This window comes from Balaenoptera physalus (assembly GCF_965194825.1).
Source record: "Balaenoptera physalus genome assembly, chromosome: 2".
Lineage (NCBI taxonomy): Eukaryota > Metazoa > Chordata > Mammalia > Artiodactyla > Balaenopteridae > Balaenoptera > Balaenoptera physalus.
This window is the reverse complement of record NC_138883.1, coordinates 141843621-141865197: the sequence shown is the minus strand read 5'-3', so window position 1 is coordinate 141865197 and position 21577 is coordinate 141843621. Positions and strand designations below refer to the sequence as shown.

The following is a 21577-nucleotide window of genomic DNA, read 5'->3' as shown; positions in this document are numbered from 1 at the left end:
GGAATTAAGGTAATGCCCAGTTTTGCATAGGGATGCCTGAGGATTCAACCATGATTGAGGACAGGAACAAGCACTTAGAACAGTGCTTGGCACAAGAAAGTCCAAGGGCCTTGTGAAAAGGAATGCTGTGATTTTGCACATACATGGAGAACCTTGTCAAGGGCTTTCAGATTCACGAACCCCCGCATCCCATTCTGGTTACAGAAATGACATCTGGAGCTCAGCTCCATTGCTTCCCAGCTGCGTGTCTTTGCATATTTCTTAGCCTCTCTGAAACCTCTGTTTCCTAGTCTGTAAAATGGGATTAAGTCTTATGGTGGGGGCACGGTGTGTGTCATTGCGAGGATTAAATGAGAAGACGCTGATGGAGGTTTAGGAGGAGCTTGGGAGCTGCCTCAAAATCCAGAACCTACAGAGCCCCTCTTCTGAGGGCAGTACACCTAAGATTGCCATCCTCAAGGCTAGAGGTAGGCCTTGGACCAGCCAATGGCCTTCATCCCAAAGGACCCTAGCCCAGGTCAGAGAGACAGAATTTCCAAGGCCTTGGGAGGCTTCTTGTTCCACTCTTCCCATCCATACCAGGGATCCACCGCACCTGACACACCATGAATTGTCTTTGCTAGTGGATAAATCTTACTTTCCTCTCCCATGTCCTCCCCCCAGAAAACTGACCAGAGACATGGAAGGCTTTACAAAGAAACTTTATTTGTTGTGGGCTGGGAACAGGGAGGTGAGGTTTACAGGATGGGAAGAGGCCTCTCTCTCAGAACTTGCTCTAGTCCTCCCGCAGGACCATCCAGGGGGACCCACTGGCCTTGGAAAAGTCCCAGTGATTCCAGCTGCCTGAGTGAGATCTCTGCTCTCCCACTTCTGCTTCTGCAGCTTCAGCTTTCCCTGAGGTCCTCATCAGGCCAGCCTCTGTGAAGCACTGGGGCAAGCCCAGGAGTGCCCTCATCTTCCTGTAAGGCCCCTTCAGGTCAGGGGAGAAGCAGAATCTGCAGAACTGTAGGTGACCTGCAGCCAGGGGACTGGGAAGCTGCAGCATTTAGACCCTCTGACCCCACCCACTCCCACTTCCCATTTCCCACCAGGTGGAAGCCCTGGGCCTTCCCCAGTCCCCAGCCCCCACTCTCCAATGCTCACTCACGCTTGTCTTGACCAGCTGGGCTATATCTTTGCCTCCAGGCCACCACCCCCAGGAAGTCCATCTGGACCACCCTACTGACCCTGGACAACTCCGAGGAGAGGCTATACGAACCAAAGTCTTACAATCTTCCTCCCCACCACTCCACTGCCCAGTCCAGGGCCAGGCATACTGCAGGAGATAGATGGCATTAGGTAAAATTGGGGGAGGACCCCAGGCAAGGAGCCATTTGAGGAGGTGACCTTGCAGAGGAGGGGTTAATATCTCTCTATGTATGGGGGTAGGCAAGGAGGGGTTGCAGCTTTGGGGACCTCCTCTAAGTGGCCAAGCCAAACAGGATCTCTTTGGGGTTTGGAGTAACAGACTTGAGGTCCAAGAGACGTGGTTTTGAATCTCAGTCCTGGCACTTACTGGCTGTGTGACTTGGGACCTATAACTTAACTTTTCTGGGCCTCAGTGTCCTCATCTGTAAAATGGGTGTAACAATAATATCGACAGCCTATCAAGTTATGAGGAGTCACTGCACCCCTCTGCATGTGGTCTATTTTTAATTCTTCTTTCCTGCTCTCTCTGCAGGCTCCACAGCTGATTTGGGTTGACTGTAGGTGCCGCTCAGGCCCCAGGGACCACCCTGCTACCCCACGGATTTCCCAGGGCCCTCTGGGCGGCTGCTTGATCCAGATCCATGGCATCTTTTCCCCCCACTCCACCCAGGCCCATCAGGGGCCCAATGGAGAGCTCCACCGGTGGCAGTGGCAAGGTCCTGGCCTGCCTCCTGTGTAGCCAGACCCATGCCTCCCACTCCTAGAGCCTCGTATTGTTCCTCAGAGACACTTGCTGGGCCATTTACTTTTTCTGGGGTGAAGTAAACAGGGAAGGCAAAGGGCTCTACATTCCGTGTGGTGATCTCTCTCTCAGGACACATGCTGCTTATGCAAATAAGGCCTTTGATAGCCCTGCCCACTCCTCCTGCTGGCCCAAGCCCAATGGCCCCCAACACAATGAGACCTCTATTGGGCAGTGGCAGAAGGGGGCAATGCCCCCCCTCCACCGCATGACCAGGTGGGTGTCGGGGGGCCACATGACTGGGGCTTCCAAGGCACCCCCCCAAACAGGCAGCTCCTGAAGGCGAAGGGGCAACGTGTCTACTCTCAGTGGAACTGGGATCCCCCCTAACAACCCAATCCCTGCTGAGGAACTTGGACAAGCCAGTCAACTACTCTTCAGCATGGGGAAACTGGAATAATGATACCCACCTAAGCCAGACCCCAAAGTACTAAGCCTGGCACTTGATAGGCTTTTAATTAACAACAATAACAGCCATGACGATGACATGTGATTGTTTGGCCTGAAAATGGCCAATGGCATAGTTTCTGGGATGTTTTTTCTTACAACCTCACCACCATTCTCTTGGAGCTCCTACTCCAAGTTGGTTAATAGAAGTTAAGCCTACTATATTAAATAGCCTCTTTACATTTCTCAATAAAAGTGGAAAGAAGATGGAAGAGTGCATTCATCCCTTCCCACTCCCCAGAGGTAGACTTTTAATACATACTTCCAGAATCTCTTCATATATAAGCATACTTACGACTTTTAAATACACACAAATAAGATCATATTCTATTGCCTGTTCTGCGATTTATTCTATTCACCCAACAATATACACTGGCCAGCCTTCCATATCAGCTAATATATAGAGACCCACCACATTAATTTTTGTAGCTGCATGGTATTTCACAGTATGAATGGACCATAGGTTCATTTCAATTTCTTTACATTCTTAAAAAAGAAATGCTCTGATGAACATTCTTGTACATTCTTCTTTGGGAACTTTTGCATGTTAACCATATAGTAAATTTCTAGCAGTGCAATTTGTTTATAACCAAGTATATGTGTCCTTTACACTTCACACTTTCCAACCAACAGTGTTTGAGAGTGTCTTAGAATAGACACATGATGGTAGAGAAAGGCACCAAGATAGCCAGCTATGTGAGATACAGGCCATGGAGGCATCCAAGGAGCCCACCGAGTAGCACTGGACTGACCTGTTGTCCTGAGGGCAGTGCCCAGTGGCTCTGCCCTATCCAGACCTATGTGGGCTAGTAGTCCAGGGGTGCCCTGAGTCAGAGGGGAGTGGGGCCCACAGGGGCACTGGGAGTGGAGGGCGGGCCAGCATGGCTGGAGTCCCGCCTGAATGGTTTCCTGCGGCCATTGTCTCTGCCCTGCCTGGTCTCCTTGGGGGGAGTTTATTCAGGGGCTTTTGGAGAAGAGTTGGGCAGGAGGAGGAGGAGGAGGGTGTGCAGTCCTCACCAAAGGCACCCAGGAATGTATTACAGGAGGGAGAGAAAAAGGGAGGCGGAGGGGGGCACCCATCCCTGGGAGAGACGGACGTCAAGAACCCCTGACTAATGAATAGTGAGTTTGCCCTTGAACCTCACTGGGCTTCGCCATTCTCAGGCACAGAACAAGAGCTGAGACACGTCTGAGCCCAGCTGCATGGGGACGGCGGCGGTTCATCTCAGCCAGTTTGACAGGCCAGGCCTTTTCCCTGCATAGCTCAGATCTGGCTCCCGGCTCCCCTGGCAACAGCACAGCGGCATGGCTCCCAGGTCCAGGCCCTGCCTGCTGCGAGTAGGAGGAGGTAGAAAGAGGAGCACCAAGGGGAGGACCGCTGGGGAGAGGGAGTTGTTAACTCCTAGAAGGCTGGAGCCCCTTGCTTTGGCAACCTCCCAGCGAGCAGCCCTCGGTCCTCCGGGGTGGAAATGTGGATGGCGAAGAGCTTCTGTTTGCTGGAGGCCAGGTTAGAGCAGCTTGGACGAAACAGGCACACGATGTGACAAGGCCCAAAATGGCGGCCAACAGGTCAAAGGCAAAGACCTCCGCAGGATGGGTTGGGGCATGTTTCCCCAGGTCCCCTGCCAAGTCCCACAGGAGCAGGAATGGGAGCGGAGCCTGCACCATGCCCTCTGCCCCAGTCCTCCTCCTCCATCCTGGCCCCTGACTGCTGCAGCCTCAGGTCAATGTCTACTGCGTCTTCCCTTTCTGCTTGGCTCTTCCCCTTCTGATGATCTTGAGTGTCCTGGAGCGGCATGGCTCTGTATTCCAATCCTGTGACCTTGGCAAGACCCACAGTTCCTCCTGTCTCCATTTTCAGAGAAGGTGAAAAGAGGCTGTCCCATCACACTTCACAGGACAATCTAAAGATAAGAGAAATAATATGTGAGAGGGAGTTTTGCACTCTGGGGAGGAAGATGTCCTATAAATCTCATTCAGGTATTATTAGGGCTGAAAGTAGGTATTTCTGCTCCCTGGGGCTAGGGGGGAGGAGCTTGCTTGAGGTTGTCTCCAAACCTCCTCAGCAGAGCAGGCTGAAACTCAAAGGCGAGAGGTCAGGAAAGACAATGGTTTATGTCTGTGGCCTTTGAAGGCTCAGCTTGGATGAGAAGGTAAGATAGACCGACCTTACATTTTCAAGGAACTTTACCTATATCATTGCTAGGCCTCGCTGCAACTTCATGAGAAAGGTGTGGTGATCCTCATTTTAGAAATGGGAAAACAGAGGCTCGGAGAGGTTAAGGGCTAGCTCTGGTTAAACAAGGACCTGAGCCCATGTCCACCTGATTCTGTGGCCTGCACTTGTGTCAGCTGTACTGGTGGCAGAGCCACCTGGCTGGGGGTCCTGGGGAGAGGGGCTAGGCACTGAGAAGCAGCATTTCCCCTATGGATTGCTTCTTGGGGCCTGGATCTTCGGAGTCCGAAGAGCCTGGCCAAGGGAAGTAGGAGAGGGCAAGTCCCAAGGCGAACAATGCAAACCCATCGTGAGGGTCACCTGGTGGCAAACCGAGCCACAGGACAAAGACTAGCCAGAGCACGTGGAAACAGAAGAGAAGGCTCCAGATCAGAAGCCGGGAACAAACTCAGCTAAGACTTGTGCTCTCTGGCCAAAGTCTCGCCCCAGGACAGGTCACGTCCCAGCCTCACGTCACTTGCCAGCAGTGAGCTGGGTTTTCATTTCTGTAGCCTCTGGGTGCAGAAATGCCTCCCTGCATCCCAGGGCAACTTGAAGGAGACCATGCTGGTTGGGTTTCCTGTGAGCCAGAGCGCTGGGGGTGAGGGTTACTGGTAGGTAGCAGAAGAGAAAAAGCAGGAAAAACTTCCAGATTACAAAATGTCACAGCTAAAAGGGACCTTAGATGCCATCCTAGCCAATGCTCCTTTTCCAGGTCCAGAAAGGGAGGGGGTTCACTCAAGACCAGAAGGAAGTCCAAGTCTCTGACTTCCAGCTAGGTAGGGCTGTGTCTTCCTATGCAATTTGTCACTCTACTGGGCTATTCTGAGCCCTCAAAGGCAGGGATTTCACCCAGCGAGGCACACAGAAGGACCAGGTAAAAGAAGCTACTGTTGGCAGAGCACACCATGTGTCAAGCGGTGGCTTCGGGAAGCCTGGGGCTGGGGCAGGCGCTGCCATGGGACCAGAAGCCTTCCTTGATGACAGAATGGGGTTCCACACCAACGCCACCACCACACTCCCAATCCTCCACAGCCAGACGGTAGGGACCACGAACCTCCCCTGGCTGATGAGGAAACAGAGGCATGAGGAGATGGATCAGAACACGGACAGGTCCCTAATCCTCACCCCCAGTGCTTTTGAGAAGAAGGGCCAGGGAGGAGGAGCAGCCTGTGTGGGTGTAAGGAGGGTGAAAGCCTCCAGGCGAAGCTTGTCCCCACAGAGCCTGATGTCAGAGCTGTAGCCAGGGCAGGGCCTGGAGCTAGGAAGGACTTCGGCTCACTGCCCTTTGTTGCTGGGTCCTCTGCCAGGTGGAGCAGGGTGCCCCATGCCAGGCAGACCTGACCTGCTCAAAATGCAAAGGAGATCAGGGATCCTGCATCCTGCAACCTCGTCAGGAACTGCCCTCGAGGGAAGTCTGTGCGCTCGCTGATGAACAGACACGTGATGGAACAGAAAGACACAAAGACAAATGAACTCCTTTCAGCCCAGCTGTGCCCTCCTCCCTGGGCTGCTGATTTGGGCCAGCTGCCATTTGACTGGCCGGTGCCCATGGTTAAATATTCTGCATGTCACTGCTGTCCTCATCCTCCAAATCACAGCTTTATCAACCGACCTCGAGAAGCTCAACTCCTTCATACCTGCCCCATACCTAAGGGAAAAGGAGAAGGAAAATGAACCCTATTTAGTGTTTAGCAACTCCATAGGGAGGTAGGGATTATTGTTCCCATTTTACAGATGAGGGTTAAAAGGCTCTCAGATATTCAGAGGTCTGTTGTATGGTGATTGATGTCAGAAGCAGAACTCCGATCTGGGCCTCTGCCTTGTCCCTCCTCTCCAGCCAAGGTCCCAGGTCTGGGACATCCCCATCCCGGTGGGCTGGAAGGCTCTGAAGCACCTGGGCTTGTGCCTAGCATCCCCACCTCATTTTCTTACCTCCCCAGGGTTCTCTCAGGGCTCAGTGTAAGCAGGGGAGGCATACTGCCCAGCACATTTGATTAGTTCTAGAACAAATTCCCTACCCCCTGACCAGCCCTGACAGCATTTTCCTGGCTAACCAGGGGAAGGAATACCTGCAATGTATACATGGCTTCTCCTAACTGGGATAGGAAGCCAGAGGATTTGGGGGCTGGGGTAAGGATGGGGACAGCTACCAAACAATAAAACCTTCACCATGCAGATAGGGCTAGAGAGCCTAAATCTTGGGAGCTTTCCTCCTGAGGAACAAAGAACAAGGTCACTCCAGCTGCACGCAGGGCCCGTGCCCCAGCCCTCCACTGGGTACCACCCATGCTGGTCCAGCCTTGGAATGGGGAGCCATGCTTGGAATGTGATTCCCTGGCTTTGTGTGATGCTTGGTTAGCAGAGAGCGACTCGCAAGATCCCCTGTCACCTCCTAAAGCCTCTGCCAGCCCTCCCCGGAGCACCACACTGATCACCAGATTAAGGCGCTCAGGGCTACAGCTGAGGCAGCTAAGATCCAGGAGGGAGGAGTGGGGAGGGGCAGCGAGGGCAGTGGGCAGCTCTCCCAAGGCCCCGCCTGCCTTGCGTCTCTCCCCCACCCCTACCGTGGACCCTACCCTCTGTTCCCACCATGAGTTCTAACCTCTATACTCTTCCTCATTTAGCTTCTGACTTCCCCTCCAGATCCCCAGATGGAGCAGCCTAGGAGACAGGGAGAGGGGTAGGAAGTGAGTGAGTGCACTGGGGGTGGGGACTGGCTGGAGCCCAGGGCCTCCCCCGCCAGGACTGAGCGCCTGCTGAGGGTAATCGCAGAGGCTCTCTGTGGGGCCCTCTAATCAGCTGCCGGACTCCAGGGCAAGACGCATCCCACACAACATAAGAGAGAGCAGGAGGGAGCACCAGGCATGGGGGAGGCTGGCAAAGAAGGGACAAGAGAAGGAATTTGGGCGTTCAAAGCTCTTCCCTAAAACCCCAGCACTTCCTGAACCAAAGCCATCCCAAATATGTAAAACACAAACACAGGAAGAGAAGTTCCCTTCTGTCTGCATAGACTCACCAGGTCTGTAAGAAATGAGATGAATAGGTCCATAAAGACCCAACGGGAAGGAACTGGAGGTTTGGGCACAGGGCTTTTTGGACTGTGAGTGTCCCAGGCTTAGACTTTCAATTACTAAGAAGCTGTGATGAGAGGGCAGGGCCAGTGGGGCAGAGTGGGGGAAAGGCTAGGGAAGGGCCATGAAGCCAGACCCCCTGGTCGCTGGATCCTAAGACTCCTGTACCTGAACAGGAGGGGCCGTGCTCCACACCCCTGCTCCCTGACCTTCCCGCAGTACTGTGAGGGGCTGTACAGAGCTGGAAACTCTGAAGGCATGACCCAGCAAGCTATCCAGAGGCCCAGTTCGGCAGGCATCCAGCCCCTTCCCAGCCCTGTCCCCCATGCCAGGGCCTGCAGGGGGCGACCGGGACACACCCAGGGCCTTGGCCAGCAGCTGCTCTCACTCCAGCTTCCCATTTGCCGCCACTGCCAAGCTCCCTTCTGCCGAGCCAGGGCTTGCCTCCCACCACTGCAGGGTAGGGGCAGGAGGAGGAGGGCTTGGGCCGCTGGGGCTGGGTTCTGTGAGGACCTGGGAAGAGGGGCTCTGCCAGCTCCTAATCCTCTACCAGCTCCGAAAACAGAGGCCCACACTCCAGTGCCAACAGCGATAAAATCCTTCCTCTAACCCCTGCTCCATCCCTGGCCAGAATTCACTGGTCCCATTCCCGTCATTATGCTCAATCAGTGAGTGCTAAACCAACACAGGTTTAAAATGACCACAACCATCACAGACCTTCTGAGTTGGAAGGAACCAGGAGATTCCTGAAGTGCCACTCGATTGTTTTGCCAGTGAGAACATTGAGACTCAGGTGTTCGATGAACTGGTCTCCCTGAGGTCAGACAGCAAGCCACTGACAAGGACATGCTCATGCCCTGTCTACCAGACCCCTTTCCTGCTCAGGGCCAGGCCCCTTGGAGGGCCTAAAAGAGGGCTTCTCCGTCATATCCCAAACAAGATCCTGGCCCAACTGTGGGCGGCGGGGGTCTGGGGCCAGGGGAGGCCGTAATTCGATAAGCAGACTGGCCATCTGGCTTGGGGACGGAGGAGAGCCCAGACTGGCCGCTTCTGCTGCCTGGTCCCGGGGGGCCCTGTGTCGTGGGAGACAGACTGCCAGATGGACAGGCACTGGCCCGGGTCTGGGTGGAAGCCAGTGAGTTCCCTGTAGTCAGAGCTAACCAACTTTCAGACGTGGTGGGGTAGCAGTAGAGAAGGCATGGGGAGCAAAGCCAAGTCCCCCTAAAAAGACAGACAGACAGAAGAGCAGGATGGGGGAGCCAAGATTCCCACCCAGGCTCAGAGCCTGGCTCCCCAGGTAGGCCCAGCCCAGCTCAGCTCCACAGCCACAAACAGGTCCCCCTCCCGGGGAAAGGCAAACACTCTCCCCTGGCACCTTCTCAGACATGCATGCAAAACTAATTAACATGGGGAGACATGCGAGCAGCCGGCCAGCTCCACACCCTCGAGTCCACGCAAACAAGGCGAGCCCTTGTCCGGGGGACGTGCACAAAGCTTTGTTGCTAATTTAGGCATCTGTCTCTGTCTGGTCTGGTCCTCCTGCCTGCGCTGGGGTTTTTCCCAGCCCCTCGGACAATGCTGGGAACAGGCCTGCCGATCCCTTATTCAAATCACACCCAGGACAATGAGCTCATTGTGCAGGCCACAGAAAAAGGGATGCTGGGTGGGGGGGGAGTGTGTGTAATGGGGCATCAGGAGTGGAGAAGGGTGGGGTGATGAAGAAAATGGGAACCCAGGAAAGTGTTTACTAACACAGCCCCTGCAGCTGCCTTGGGCCCCTCTCCCCTCCCCTGACTGTCTGGCAGCGGGGAGAAGTCCCGGGACTCAGAGGTGGGGGACCCCAGAGTGGATGAGGGGCCTTGTATCCACTGGGCCAGCAGATACAAAGTCTGGCTCAAATCTTCGCCTTATTGCCCTCTCCCACCTTCAACAGCCTATAGCTACCCCTGCATGTCCACGGCCAATGTGTTTTTTATAGCTTGGTTTGGGGGTTCTTTCTCCTCTTACTGCTGACTGAGCAATGTAATGTACAGATCCTGACTGCAGAGGAGGAGACAGGGCTGAGGGGAGAGGTGCTGGCGGCTGTGCAGGGTGGGACCTGCTGTCTCGGCCATTGTCTTCAGGCAACATTTCATTTTCTCCTCCTTCCCAGCTAATAAATTAGAGAGGAGACCGTGAGCTTCGAAGGGACAGGCTCCCCACGGACGGCGGGTGGGCAGGTGGGAAGGCAAGTCTGTAAGCTCTTGGCAGATGGGGCTCACCCGGCCCTTGGCTGCTTACACCACACCTGGCCAGACACTCTCGTGTAGCCCTACACAATGAGCAGCACACACACAAAAACCCTATATAGATAGATAGATAGACATCTATATCTATCTATCTATCTATCTATCTATCATCTATCTATCTATCTATCTATCTATCTATCTATCTATCTATCATCTATCTATCTATCTATCTATCTATAACACACATGTAAATATATATACAGTATATAAATCCCCTGAGATTCCTGAGGGGGAGATCTGGGGCTTTGAAATGCCCTCCCTCCTACCAACAGCCCCCAGCTCCTTGTCGCACTGAGCCCGCCTAGACAGGCCGACGTAAACAGACACGCACAGCCTGACACTGACACGCAGACACAAAAAGAAACACACACACCCAGAGGCAGCCCCAGACACACACGCTGACAATGGCATAATGAATGCAGGACTGCGAGTGCATTCAGTCAAAAGCCCACACCGCTGGTCGCCCAGCACCAGGGTGGCTGAAAGGTTATGGAGAGGCTGCAAGCCAGCTCCCCAACAACCTCCTCCCCCGCTCTCTCCCAGGACAGCTATCAGCTATGCGGGAGGTGAAGTACAACACCATTCCAGGCATCCAGATGGAAGCAAATGCCTCCTGAGACAGAAAGGTTTGGAACTGGTCTTAGCCCTTAGTCAGGGTTATCTGAGCTGCCCTGAAGGATTTTTTTAATATAGAAAGAAAAGGTGTTTGAAAGTCATCTTGATTGTCCTGCATTTTGAGACATGTCTTGAAGCTGGGGCAAAGTGGAACGTTGCTGGGGTAGTTTTCTCTTACAGTAGAATCCACAGGTTGGGGTGATTTCTTCCTGCAGTTAAAATAATTTTGAGAAGGGCATGCAGGATGAAGAGGAATACAAATGGTAAAAATCTCAGAGACTCTTTAAAATGTGCTTCTGAGACTAAAGGAGAATGAATGGCTCCCTCTCTACTGGCCCAGAGCAGTGGAAATGTATTAGGTTGAACCATACAAAATCACCAATATTTGACTGTTTTTGATCTATAAAAAAGAAATTTCATATGAGCCAACCTAATAGGCAACTGGCTCCAAGAACTATCAGGTGTACTTTCCCTTTTTAAATTTCCTCTCCAAACTGGAGAGCTCATTGTGTAGACAGGTCAAAGTAGCCGCTGGAATGACCTGTGAAAACACACACACACACACACACACACACACACACACACACACACACACAGCCTGTGGCTTGTATCTGGCCAGGACCCACCTTCAGACTCTTCCACCAGGGCTCCTGCTTCTCCTTTCCCTGTCTTCTGACTTTGGAGCACGTCCTGGAGAGGACAGAAGGAACGTGAGACTAGAACAGAACGGGAAATGGGACAGCTGTGCTCCTGGCTTCTTCTCTGGAGAGGCGTCAGGGGCTAGCACGGGGGTCTTTGCGTGTACTTTGTCCTGGAGGAAACATCAACCATGTGGCTTTGAGACTAAAGCGTGTGCTGTCAACTGGCTACCAAATTTAAACCCAAGGCCAGTCTCTGTGCATATGAGACTCATTCAAACTGCCTCTAAGAGAGCCATGCACAGGAAGCTAGAAGGGCGAGAGGCCACCCAGTGTGGGGAAGGCCCACTCCTTGTCAGTAGCTGGACATCCACTGTCCCATCCCTCACAGAAGGCAGAACATACTGCATCTTCCCGAGAAATCACTCTCACCAACCTCTCTGGAGTTTCTCAGGAAAGGAAAGATGGAAGGTTTCAGAAGCGGAGTCCAGCACTGCTCTGCATCCCACTACCTGCCTCTTACCTGTCCACAGAGGAAAGCCTGTCTCACATATGCTCATCTTGCCCACCAGCAACATTTGGCCTGTCCATACAGAAGCTGAGGGGAGGATACTTCCCCGAGAGTCTCCAACTGACCTGGGACTCCATTCAAAGATCTGGAACCACCTTCCATGCAGCGGGAAGTGGCATGGTCCCTCCTACATCTCTGACAAGTACTTTGACCACAAATGCCATGTAACTCCTAGCGTTTTATCTTTCTAAACACATACACGCATTGACCTCAACAAGAAAATCACCAAAACAGTAATAACAACAATAAGATGAAACCTGTTTGGCCTTTCCCCTGCTGGGAGGCAAGTGAGAGAATGAGATCCTGTAGTCTGGGCTTTAGAGCTGGTGGATGCATTTACAGGGTGGGCTCCAACCTAGTGGCTAAATGCATGACTCTTTCAAACGCCAGATGTGTTGAGAGAAGGCATCTGAGCGCCCACCGTTGCTAACTTACATGCAGCCTCACCTCCCAACCAGTCTGAGCAGAACCAGAAGAGAATTCTGGCCTTGAGGCCCCAAACAGTGCTGGATTTCTTCTGAGGAGAAACCTTCTGTATATGAATTCATCCAGAGGTAATTTATCATTTGATTGCATTTAAGACGTTCCTTACCACTCAAATGCAAATCTTAATAGATTACTGCTATGCTGATTCCTAGGACCAAAGTTGTTTCTTAAATGAAGAAAAGGCAATTGAGAGGTCACAGTTCTATGAAGAACCAATGGAATCTGGAAAACTAAAGTTCTACCCCAGGCTTCCCTGGTGGCGCAGTGGTTAAGATTCCACCTGCCAATGCAGGGGACACGGGTTCGAGCCCTAGTCGGGGAAGATCCCACATGCCGCGGAGCAACTAAGTCCGGGTGCCACAACTACTAAGCCTGCGCTCTAGAGTCGTGAGCCACAACTACTGAAGCCTGTGCACCTAGAGCCTGTGCTCCGCAATGAGAAGCCACCGCAATGAGAAGCCCGCACACCGCAATGAAGAGTAGCCCCCGCTCGCTGCAACTAGAGAAAGCCTGCGGGCAGCAAGGAAGCCCCAATGCAGCCAAAAAATAAATAAATAATTAATTAAAATTAAAAAAAAAAGTTCTAGCCCGGGCTAAATGGCAGCTTAAGGTCACCAAGGGCAAAGCATGAAATGGCCTCTGACCCAGCTCTACCAGGCTCTTGGGGTATGGAGACAGGCAGGAAAGCCAGGAAGCCGCAAATGGGTGAGAAATGTCATACCCACAGTGTCTGCTAATCCAACACCCCCCGCCCAGGGCCTAGCTTTCCTGTTCTGAAGAGATAGATGAAATTCTGTATTATACAAGCTTTAAAGTGCTGGGCAAGGGACGGTGGTTTTCTTCTCTGTATCCCCAAGGCATTGCCCAGAGCCTGACACATAGTGCTCAATGAAAGCTGAATGAATAAATGAATGCAGTAGAAAAACTACAACCTGGTATGGGAAGACTTCCAATTTCTGAGCTCCACGGTTCCCTTACAAACTGGGATGGTTCCACGGCACAGCCCTGGAGGTACTGGCATCCAGGCCAAGAGCCAACAGCGGTGAGAGGCCCACGGTGGATGTGATGTGTCTACTCGACTCAGGCTGGCCTGGCAGCAACCCACACCCACCTTGCACATGGTAACGAGACCAGTTCCCCTAGCCTGCCCTCCATCGTCACTGTTCTTGGCCGCCACCATCTGACCTGCTCTTCATACCCAAATCTCTAACTCAGTCCTGTAGGACTCATGCCCACCTTTGAACCTCTGTTCAGGGAGTCCTCCCCCCTCCTCAGCCTAGAAGACCTTTGGGGGTACAATGAGGCTGCTCTGACGACTCCACCCCACACGAATGCCTGCTCTCTTAACTCTCATGGCCTGAGTCAAGCTTTGTGCACCTCAAATGTGTGCCTTCTTAGGCTGGTTTCTGCTCCAAGGGGTCAGGGAACAGGTCAGGGCTTCTTCTGGGGCTCTCTCTGGACCTCGGAGCTGGGAGCTGATGCAGTCAGTAAACGCCATGACTTATTGCAGAGTGACTGACAGAGAGATGAGCCCGATCGCCGCCTCCCCTGCGTCTTCACTCTTTACAGACGTGTGGCCCACCGGTGAGATGGTCCCCTGCGGCAGAGCCGTGCTGGCTCACTCGTGCTCAGCCCCCGCCTCCCCCCAACACACACATACCCACTCCAAGGCGGCAGGTGGGAGATGCAAACTGACACTTCTTGAGTGCCACAAGGTAAGTATTACTATCCCCAAGTCTGCAGATGAGAAAACGGGCTCAGAGAGAGAGGTGAGATAGTGTGCCCCAGGGGTCTGAACTAGGTCACACAGACCCCGACACTCACTGAGCCACACGCACTTCCTCACACCGTCATGATCTTTTCTTTTTTTACCTGAAGTATAGTTGATTTCCACCATGATCTTGAAGCCTAAGATCCGACAGCAGAAGAGAGAAGAGAGGACTAGAAACAACTAAACATGGCTTAAAGGAAGCTGCAGGCTCAAAGGGAGGGGTGGCTGTAAACTGGAGGCCTCCCTCTTTCTACTCCCAGCCTCCCAGCGCCCCCCAAGGAAATGACACGCCCTCAGAGGCACGCACCACCTCTCCTGTCCTGTGCCACCAAACTGGGCGAATCAGGAAGAAGGTCTAACGTTCTCTGTTTAAGGACCAGATGAGATTAGACAGAGGACGTGGAGACCTTTGCCTTCTCCGGAAGACAGAATGCTACCTCAGGGGATGTAACATTGCAGAAGGCAGAGGTTCAACCTCGTCCCAGGCAGGTGCAATCCCTTGGCACCATGGGCAGACTGGTGGGCTTGAGTCAAGCCCTGACTTTACAGACTGAAGCACAGCCAGGCTATGGACCACGCTGACAATTAGGAGAAAGCCAGGAGTGGGTGGGATGCTTCTCACGCCTCTGAGCATCTCACCGAGGCTCCCAGGGGCCTAGCACTCAGCCTTCCTACCTGGATCATCCAAGTATATTGCCAGTCCGAAGCAGGAGACACTAGAGAGCCATCCTCTAGCAACCCAAATGAGCTCCTGCTGCTTCCCGAAGCGCAGGCTGACTCCTTAGGAGATGAGGACTCACAGAGGACTCAGACGCCACCTACCCAAGGGCTGTAGCTTCTGAAACACGCCATGCAATCACCCCAATGGCATCTGGCTTAGAAAAGAAGGGCAGACCCTAGATTACTTTTATTACTCTTTCTGCTCCCCAGGAGACAGGCCTTAAAGGAGGTAAAGTATGCAAAGCGTTATCGCAGAACTTGGCACACGTAAGTGCTCAATAAATGGTTCCTGTCACCATTATCATGACTCATTATGGTTTCCTGGCTGCCTATTCCTCACCTCCCCGGCTCATGTGAGGAGCCTTCTTTTCATAACCTCAAGGGTTACTGGAGCTCAGAGGCCCTTAACCCAGTCTAGGGTAGGAAACTGAAGTTCTGAGACGGGGAGGTGATTGCGAGCAAGGCTGGACCCACAGCCAGGAGTCCTCCGAGGTGAGAAGGCCTCTCTGCCCTCTGACAGCAGGATGAGCCCAGCGCCTCCCCAGAACATCTCTCTGAAGACCCGAGGCTTGGCAAGGAGCCAGGGCAGGAGGCTTCTCCAAGAAGACGCTGGCTCTGAGCCAAGGCGCATCCCAGAAGCTTCAGCTCACAGAGAGCAGCAGAGACTCGGGGCGGTGGGGGGGGGGCAGCCAGGAGAGGGGCAATGAGGAGCCCTCGGGCCAAAGGAAACCTGCTTTAAGTGGTTTGGCACAAACCTGGGATACATGGCTGCCTTCTCATGCCCTGTGGTTTCCACACATCTGGGAGACTATGAAATCACTTCGAGGTCAGGAACTGGGGGGGGGCGTGTTCCACCCCTGGGACAACCCTCCTGTCATCTACATCTGTGCCCATACAAACTCCACAGGGCACTACTAAACCTCCAAGCAAAGACTCTTCTGGGGGTTACCCACTGGCCTTCTTCCTCCCACCCTAAAAGCTGAAAAACATGATGCTGCCTGTGGATTCAGGCCTTCTGCCTCAAAGGACTGAGGGGTAACCCCCAGTCCTTAACCCCCATTTAAGAGGCTGTACCAGAGGCCTGGCTTTTCCATGCACAGAACTCTCTGTCGCCAGAGACCTGCCAGGGGTAGATCAGGATTAGTTACTAAACATTGGGGCTGGAAGAGGTCTCGATTCTCTAGTCTAGCTCAATGAAAATATGAGCGACGTGTATCACTTTAAAATTTTCTAGAAGCCACACCAAAAAGTAAGAAGAGGTAAAACTAATTTTAATAATATATTTTAACCCAGTATTATCATTTCGGCATGTTGCACTGACTACAGCTCATGAGACCAACGGTGGTTAGCATACTGGACAGCGCAACTCTTGACTCCAGCAACGTCCCCCATTTTTGGATGAGGATGTGACCCAAGTATCTAAGGAGAGGGCTCCAGTGTAGAAAGGGAGGCCCCAAACTCCATCCCTACAGCTGGGCCCATCAGCCTTTCCTTTCAGCCTCCTGATAAATACTCATGGCCTATGAAATAGATCATTTTACGATAAATCAAATTCAGGGGGACTGCAACTTAAACCTACTTGAAATAGACAACCTGGAGAGGAGTAGAAACTGATATACTTGACAGCACAAGCTCCAGAACAAAGACAAACAGAAAGGAACAGAAGGGAGGTTCTGGGAGATCTCTGCACGGGAGGCCAGTCTCCATGAAGACCTCTGTGTGTGCCACCCCTGAGCAGGGCCACCTGGCTCCTGCGGGCTGTAAATACCCACACTCCAGCACTGGGTCTGGTGATTTTTCTACCACGTCTCCCTGGAGGAACTACCCACAAAAGCTCCTCTCTGCTTTAGAAGGCAAGAACAAGTCGTGCATTTACCCAGTGCTTCTAGTCTTCTTACTCCGAGTCGCCATGCCAACACACAGTCATAATTACCGAGGAACGCGCCAATAGTGGCAGCATTGACAAAGACACTATATCAGGGCCTGTGAGCTAAGCAAGGTCAGGCTCCTTGCGGCCCCCAGCTTCCTGCCCACTTCCTTTATTCCACTCTGATCCATCTCTTTCCCTTCATTCTCTTCCTCTCCCACCCAGATGGTCTCTGATTATATTTTCTCTGCAAAGAAAGGCACTATGGCTCAGTGTATAAAACACTTTTATAGCAATTAGGAGACAGGTTCTCCTTTGAGTCCCGATTTTAACTTGTGGGAAAAGTCACTTTAACATCTAGGCCTCAGTTATTTCGCTGTGAATGGGGAGAATATTTTGGACAGTGCCTATTCAGCAAGTGGGTGCCTGCATTTAATTCACCTACTAAATTCAGAGGCTGGTGTGTGTCCCGTCAACTCTAAGATCTTCTTTATGATCAGCACCAGGGGTACCAGAAGCTCAGGGAAACAAAAGAAGGTTCAGTTCAGAGAGGGAGTTGGTTCTAATACCCTGAGAACAGCAGGGCTTATATCTCCCCCCCAGGAAGGGTGAAAATCTCAGAAAAGGAGCCAGGAGCAGCTGAATGGTGGGCTCTATCCGATTATAAAAAGATGAGTGGGATGGATGAGAACTATCAGACTAAGTGACAAGCATCCTGAGGCCCCCAGTGAGAACAAGGACATGCACCCATTTAAAATGAGAGGTCAGAAAAAGAAGGCAGACAGCCATCACCCGGGCCCTACACAAGAGCGCCCCAATTTCAGAACACCCAGTGCACCAACATCTGAACTTACAAAGGAGATAGATTGGAGGCTGATGATTAGCATCACAAAATGATTATTCCCTTTGTAAAAGGCTTCCCTGCAGGACTGCTTTAAATAGTGCATTTAAACCATGATCTGATTTGCTAAATTCGATTTATACACATCTACTGCCTAAGCTGGCGTGCGGCTGTATTTACATGTCTTCCCTTGGCACGGAGGAGGGGAGAGGCCAGCCATTATTTGGGGCCTTTAATCCTTGTAGACAGTAACTAATCTGGGGAGCTGAACCCTGTTTTCCTTCCAGAGCTGGGGCTTTAGCTATAAACTGGCCTCAGCTCTCCACCCTGTTTTGCCTGGGCAGAGCCTTCCCAAAGATGATGGTCAGGATTTGGCTAGGATCTGTTGGAGCATTTCTGTCAATAGGGGCTGCTCACCAAGAAGCAGACCTCCTCCCCACACACCAGGGGTGACAAGTTTCCAGTACAAATTTCCAGAGAATCTGGTCTATGGCAGGCTCACCAAATTTATTCAGCACTGACAGTTATCATGCCAGGGGTTCAAAGGTTACCTTTTGGGAGGCATGAAAATCTGCTAATCTGTATAAGTTCTGGGGATCTGATGAGCCACATTCTATGACTTGTACTTAAGCCACAGGAACCAAACCTGGGAAGGCACAGAAAGGGGGGCTCTCTACCCAAAGAGGACAAAAGAACGGATCTACCAGGCCTCACGGCAGCTGTGCTGAGGCCATCGGGAAACCCTCCTTAGTTCACATAAAGGGACTTGTAGGTCTCACTGACAACATGTCCCTTCAAGAGAGAAATGACCCAGGGAATTCCCTGGTGGTCCAGTGGTTAGGACTCCACGCTTCCACTGCAGGGGGCATGGGTTCAATCCCTGGTCAGGGAACTAAGATCCCCCATGCCACGCAGCACAGCCAAAACAAAAATAAAATAAAACAAATAAATAAAAACAAGAGAAAAATAACCCCTTCCCGTTAGGTCCAACAATGTGATAGGACCGACAGGAGCCGGACAACTGCCAAAAGGGGAAATACACTACCCAGTTCACACCATTTGCCAAAAGAGAGAGGTCTAGGGAATTCATGGGCTCAGGAATGTAACATTCAAAAAACAAAGTCCCTCCAGAGGACTGAAACCAGAACATCTCTCCACCACCACCCCTATCTCCGCAGCACAGAGCTTTAGTCTTTAAGAGAGAGATCCACTCACTCATTTACCAGATATTTACAGACACCCACAATGGTGAGCCCAGCCTAGCACTAGGAACTGGGGCAAAGGAAGGAAGAAGACAGCACACAGGTCTGAGGAGTTTCTAGTGGAGAATTGAGGGGTCACTAAAAACAACTAAACCATTGTTGAGAAGCCCACTAAAGCCCGCTCCTGAGAGGCTGGAAACTGGACTGGGAATCAGGAGCCCTGGGTCCCATTCCTTGCTCTGCCAGCTAACTTCATGACCTTGGGGAAAATTACTTAATCTCTCTGGGCTGGTTCCTCATCTGTGACATGAGCAGTTGACCTACATAATCACCAAGCTTTAAATTTTCTATAAATCTTATGGAGGAAAAAAATGTTCATATCTCTAAAAATCCTGATGAGCTTCCTTTTTTGAACAAGGTTATAAACCATCATACACTCTTCTTTGTCTTGGCTGCCAGGAGGCTCAGAACAACCACAGTATTAAATCAGAACATCTATTTTAGGCCAGAGCTTTATGCCAGGAGGTTGGGGATGAGGTGACAGGAGAGTCCTCATATGTGAGCCCTCATATGTGATGTGGGGATGGGGGCTTCGATTCAGGACAGGCTTGGTGCTTGTTTGAGAGATGAGACACAACAGACGAGTCCATGTGTCTGTTGTATGTATGCAAGTGCTGAGCCTGTGGGTAAGAACTCAGGCTTTGGGGCAGACAGCCCTGAATCTACATCCTGGCCCTGGCTCTGCCGCATCCTAGCTACGGCCAAAATCACAAAGAGGGAATCATCACCCTACTTATCAAGCTGAGGCCCAAATGCACATGAAGTGCTTAGCAGCGGACCAGGCACAAAGCAGGACTCAAACACAACTAACGTTACTGGAGCTCCTTGGTCGGTCTGTACAAATGCACACGCGTGGAACCTGCTTTAGGGTAGCGGTGGGTCAACTGGGGCAGTTAGAACCGCGACTGAGCTTAAATTATTCAACCTGGTGGAGGGGGCGGGGCGGAGGGCACAGAAGAGCCACAGCTCTGACCTTTGGGCGGAGGCCTGGAGGGGGCGAACTCAAAGTTGCTCCACCGGGCCAGCGGAGGAAGCAACGGACCCGAAGCAGCCCCAGAGGATGCGAACGGAGCCTCTAGGCCTGCCCCCAACCACAGCGGCGACGCAGAGGCCCTCGCTAGACCGCCGCCCCCATCGACGGGGCTCTCTGTTCCTCGGCCCCCGCTATCACTGCGCTCCGGAGCACACACAGTCCCGGGAAGGGTGGCTTCGGTCTGCTCGCCACTCGGGCCTCGCGGTTTCAAGAAAAAGCGGGCATTAACCATGCGCCTGACATTCCCCGGAAATAAGGAAAGAGTGCGAAGCGCCCGCGGTTCCGGGCTCCAAAATAACGACATTTTCCAGCCCAGCCCGCTCAAGCCCGGCTGCACCCGCTCGGGCCGAGAGGAAGGCCGTCTCCGCCCCTGCCTGAGGCAGGTAAGTGAGGAGGGCTCGGGCCGGAAGTCTCTTTTTCCGCCGCCGCGACGCGCACCGCGGGGCTCCTCGTCTCCGGCCGGGAGCGCACTTGGCGGCCTGGGGGGCGCGCGGGCAGCCGCGACGGAGGGTCCGGTAGGGAGGTGGGAAGGAAGACTGCGGCCGTTCTCTTGCAAGGCACCCCCCCCGGGGGTAATTAATACCCGGAGGGCCTGCCCGGGGCGGACGGCGGCCGAGACACTGCGGGGCCGGGCGCGCTCGACGCGCGTTCCGCTTCTGTGGGCCCGCGGCAAGGCGAGCGCGAGGAGGGGGTTGGCAGGGCCGCGGCGCCGCGACCTACCTCGTGCCCACGCAGCCATCTTGCCGCCGCTCCTCGAGCTCTCAAAATGGCCTCCCCGTCCCGCAACGCGCCCCACTCGAGTCTCAGCGCAGACCAGGGGTCACGGCCGCGGGCCTCCTGCCGTCTTTCACGCCGACCTCGGCCAGCCCCGGGTCCTGTTTGCGCCCTCTCCCCCCTCCCCCCGCCGCGGGGCCTGGGGGCGCTCCTGGTTACGAAGGGCGTTGGCCCAGGCAGTGCCCGGGTGTACACGAGGTGTGAATGCTTAAAAAGGATTCTTGCTTTGCTTGGGCTCGTGCCCCACTGCGGCACTCGAGTCTGTGCCGGTGACTACCTTTTCTTTAGCCTAGAGACTGGGGGCGCGGGCACAGGCCCCAGCCCTTCCGGGGCCGGCCGCGCATCCCCAGGCGGAGGGGCAAGGCGCTGGCTACTGCGCGCCTCCGATTCCCGCGGAAAGCCGACGGGGGGAGCCCGGGTGTCCAAGAAGCCGCGTCGGAGGCCAGAACCGTCACAGCCGCCATTTACTTGGGGCCTACTGTGTGCTATACATCGCGCTCTGCGCCAGCTCTGCCGAATTGTATCACAAAGCACCACAAGCCAGTTAAGTGTATTGTTAATGCCATTTCACAGGGCGTTGCGCGTGTGTGTTTGACATTGCATCTGGGCTTAGGGAGGAGGGTTAGGGCCTTTCTGGTGACCCAGCTTAAAACACAGCCGCTCCACCGTCCTGATCTTGGAATCGCCCAACCTCCGGGCTGCAGGCCGGCGAGCCCACTCTTGGAGACACCCAGGGCAGAGTTGGGGTGCAGGCAGGCAGCTCCTCCTCCCATTCCCTGGCTCTGGCCACTCACCTTGCCTCCGGTGCGCCCTCCTACGAGAGAGCCGGTGCCCGCAGGTAGTTCGTGCTCGCGAAGAGGGCGCCGAGCGCAGGCGGAACGGCGTCGAAGAGGGAAGCGCTTGCAGGGGAGTAGCTGTAAAACAGAGCGGAGACATCAGGCACCCCCCATGCCCGCCCAGAAGCGCGCCCGCGTCCACTCGAAGG

At 53.4% G+C, this 21577-nt stretch overlaps 1 long non-coding RNA gene across 1 annotated transcript; it reads right to left on the bottom strand.

Annotated features, from left to right (window-relative positions):
* Window positions 1-685: 685 nt before the first annotated feature.
* Window positions 686-21574, bottom strand: LOC309654744. The gene is made up of 3 exons (XR_014260429.1): window positions 21387-21574; window positions 11256-11319; window positions 686-4341 (listed from the first exon to the last, which is right to left on the bottom strand). It is a non-coding gene; the product is annotated as an uncharacterized lncRNA (long non-coding RNA).
* Window positions 21575-21577: the final 3 nt, after the last annotated feature.